Genomic DNA, 4002 nt, shown 5'->3' with positions numbered 1-4002 from the left:
GCCCGGCCCCATATGTAGGATTTTTTTAAAAAAAAGCAGTTCCTTGCTATTTTTTAATTTTTTTTTTTTTTTAAAAAAGAATGTGTCTTCCTCTCAAAAATAACCACAGGTCAGGCACAGTGGCTCATGCCTGTAATCCCAGCACTTTGAGATGTCACGCGTGTCCGTGTGAAGAGACCACCAAACAGGCTCTTCCCATCCAGTGAAAGGGTCTACCCAGACCAAGAGGTATTTTAGCAACGAGGCTGTTTATTTCACCTGGGTGCAGGCGGGCTGAGTCCAAAGAGTCAGCAAAGGGTGGTGGGATTATCATTAGTTCTTATAGGTTTGGGATAGGTATATAAAATACATTCTTAACCACGAGGCAGAATATTACAAAGTACCTTCTTAAGGGAAGGGGAGACTATATCGTATCAGCTAGGGTGGGGCAGGAACAAATCACAATGGTGGAATGTCATCAGTTAAGGCCATTTTCACTTCTTTTGTGATTCTTCAGTTACTTCAGGCCATCTGGATGTATACGTGCAGGTCACAGGGGATATGATGGCTTAGCTTGGGCTCAGAGGCCTGATATTCCTGTCTTCTTATATTAATAAGAAAAATAACATAAAATAGTGTTGACGTGTTGGGGCAGCAAAAATTTTGGGGGGGTGGTATGGAGAGATAATGGGCGATGTTTCTCAGGTCTGCTTCAAGCGGGATTGGGGCGGCATGGGAACCTAGAGTGGGAGAGATTAAGCTGAATGAATATTTTGTGATAAGGGGTGATACTGTGGGGTTGTTAGAAGAAATATTTGTCATATAGAATGATTGGTGATGGCCTGGATACAGTTTTGTATGAATTGAAAACCTAAACGGAAGACACAAGCGCCAAATAAAAGAAGGAGAAAAATAGGTATTAAAGGACTAGTAATTGGGAGGACCCAGGACATCCAATTGGAGAGTGCCCAAGAGGGTTCAGCATAATTACTTGCTTGATTGGCGAGTTTTTGGGAAAAGACCATTAGTCTGTTTTACCTTTCCTGAAGATTGAGGATGGTAAGGGGTATGAAGTTTCCACTGAATACCAAGAGCCTGAGAAACTGCTTGGGTGATTTGACTAATAAAGGCAGGTCCATTATCGGACTGTATAGAGGTGGGAAGGCCAAACTGAGGAATTATGTCTGACAGAAGGGAAGAAATGACTGCAGTGGCCTTCTCAGACCCTGTGGGAAAGGCCTCTTCCCATCCAGTGAAAGGGTCTACCCAGACCAAGAGGTATTTTAGTTTCCTGACTCGAGGCATGTGAGTAAAGTCAATTTGCCAGTCCTGGGTGGGGGCAAATCCCCAAGCTTGATGTGTAGGGAAGGGAGGGGGTCTGAACAATCCCCAAGGAGTAGTAGAATAGCAGATGGAACACTGAGAAGTGATTTCTGTATGGATAGATTTCCACAATGGAAAGGAAATGAGAGGTTAGGTACTAAGAGGTGGGCTAGCAGCTTGTAACTTACATGAAAGAGGTCATGAAATGACAATAGGATAGAATGGGCCTGTGAGGCTGGAAGGAGATATTTTCCTTGATCCAAGAACCATTTGCCTTGTGTGGGAAGAGATTGATAGGTGGAAGTTTCAGTGGGAGAGTAGGTGGGAGTGACCGATGAGAAAGAGAAAAACTGACCGTGAGGGACAGAAGTTGGAAGGCTAGCTGCTTCTTTAGCTACCTTATCAGCATAAGCGTTGCCCTGAGCGATGGGATCTGATGCCTTTTGGTGGCCCTTGTAGTGTATGACTCCAGCTTCTTTTGGAAGTAAAGCAGCCTTGAGAAGAGTTTTTATTAAGGAGGCATTAATGATGGAGGACTCTTGTGTAGTGAGGAAATTTCTTTCTGCCCATATAACAGCATGGTGGTGCAGGATATGGAAGGCATATTTAGAGTTAGTGTAAATATTGACACATAGTCCCTTTGCAAGAGTGAGGGCCTGAGTTAAGGCAATGAGTTCAGCTTGCTGAGAGGTAGTGTTGGGGGTGCAGAAAGTATATGTGTTAGGTGTAAGGAAGAAAATAGATTTTGGAAGTTATGAGAACTGTAGAGAGCATAGTTTGTGATTTTGAGGGCCTCTAAAAGTATTAAGGCAGTGGCAGTCACTGCACGCAGACATGAGGGCTAGGCTAACACAGTAAGGTCAAGTTGTTTAGATAAAAAGGCTACAGGGTGCAGTCCTGGTCCTTGTGTAAGAATTCCGACTGCACAGCCCTGCACTTCGGCTGTGTGTAATGAAAAGAGTTGGGATGAGTCAGGGAGAGCTCGTGGGGGAGCAGTCTCTAAAGCTGTCTTCGAGGAACAGAAAGAGTAGTGGGGAAAGGATTTAGGATCTATGGGGTCAGCTAGGTTTATCTAGAATAGAATAATGGGTTGTGGAGGGAGGTATTGAGGATAGGAGAGTATATGGGTTTGGCACCACAGGGTGGATAGGCAAGACAATTTGGTTGATAAAGCACAGATCCTGAACTAACCTGTAAGTCTTGTCTAACTTGTTGAACTAACCTGTAAGGTTTTTGGACAGGTAAAACGGGGGAATTGTAAGGAGAGTTTACAGGCTTTAAAAGGCCATGCTGTAACAGGCAAGTGATAACAGGCTTTAATCCTTTTAAAGCATGCTGTGGGATGGGATATTGGCATTGAGTGGGGTAAGGGTGATTAGGTTTTAATGGGATGGTAAGGGGTGCATGATCGGTTGCCAAGGAGGGAGTAGAGGTGTCCTATACTTGTGGATTAAGGTGGGGCGATAAAGGGGAGGATGTGAAGGGGCTTTGAACTGGGGAAAAGGGCAGCAATGAGGTGTGGCTATAGCCTAGGAATAGTCAGGGAAGCAGATAATTTAGTTAAAATGTCTTCACCTAATAGGGGAGCTGGGCAGGTGGGGATAACTAAAAAGGAGTGCGTAAAAGAATGTTGTCCAAGTTGGCACCAGAGTTGGGGAGTTTTAAGGGGTCTAGAAGCCTGGCCGTCAATATCCACAAGTTATGGAGGCAAAGGAAATAGGCCCTTGAAAAGAAGGTAATGTGGAGTGGGTAGCCTCTGTATGGATTAAGAAGGGGATGGACTTACCCTCCACTGTAAGAGTTACCCAAAGCTTGGCATCCATGATGGTCCAGGGGGCCTCTGAGGTGATCGGGCAGTGTCAGTCTTCAGCTGCTAAGCCAAGGAGATCTGGGAAGGAGTCAGCCAAGGAACGTTGGGTTTGGGCTCCAGGGGCTTTAGGAGCAGCGGCAATGTGAGTCAGACAGTCCGACCTCCAGTGGGGGCCCGCACAGACATGGCTTAGGAGGAATCCCAGGCTGTGGGCATTCTGAGGCACAGTGGCCAGGCTTTTGGCATTTGAAGCAAGGTCCACGAGGATGTTTTGAAGGAGCCCCTAGGAGCTGTGGCTTGTATGTTCTGAAGTTCTTGTACGCTGGAGATGTGGTTGTGGGTTGTCTTACAGTGGAGGCAAGTAGCTGTAACTCAGAAATGTGTTGTTGCCTGGCTTCCTCCTCTCTATTATTGTACACCTTGAAGGCGAGGTTGATTAATTCCTGTTGCAGGGTTTGAGGGCCGGATTTCAATTTTTGAAGCTTTTTTCTAATGTCAGGAGCTGACTGGGTGATAAAATGAATATTAAGAATAAGGTGAGGCCGGGCGCGGTGGCTCAAGCCTGTAATCCCAGCACTTTGGGAGGCCGAGACGGGCAGATCACGAGGTCAGGAGATCGAGACCATCCTGGCTAACACCGTGAAACTCCGTCTCTACTAAAAAATATAAAAAACTAGCCGGGCGAGGTGGCAGGCGCCTGTAGTCCCAGCTACTGGGGAGGCTGAGGCAGAAGAATGGTGTAAACCCGGGAGGTGGAGCTTGCAATGAGCCGAGATCCGGCCACTGCACTCCAGACTGGGCGACAGAACCAGACTCCGTCTCAAAAAAAAAAGAATAAGGTGTAGGCCAGGCATGGTGGCTCATGCCTGTAATCCCAGCACTCTGGGAGG

At 46.5% G+C, this 4002-nt stretch overlaps 1 protein-coding gene across 1 annotated transcript in view; it reads left to right on the top strand.

The window, feature by feature from the left end:
• ODAD4 (outer dynein arm docking complex subunit 4) overlaps positions 1-4002 on the top strand; it is a 40740-nt gene that overhangs the window by 16071 nt on the left and 20667 nt on the right. The gene's annotated exons all lie outside the window — the stretch shown is intronic.

This window comes from Rhinopithecus bieti, unplaced genomic scaffold (assembly GCF_001698545.2).
Source record: "Rhinopithecus bieti isolate Rb0 unplaced genomic scaffold, ASM169854v2 scaffold_44695, whole genome shotgun sequence".
Taxonomy (NCBI): domain Eukaryota; kingdom Metazoa; phylum Chordata; class Mammalia; order Primates; family Cercopithecidae; genus Rhinopithecus; species Rhinopithecus bieti.
This window is presented reverse-complemented; position numbering and strand designations above follow the sequence as displayed.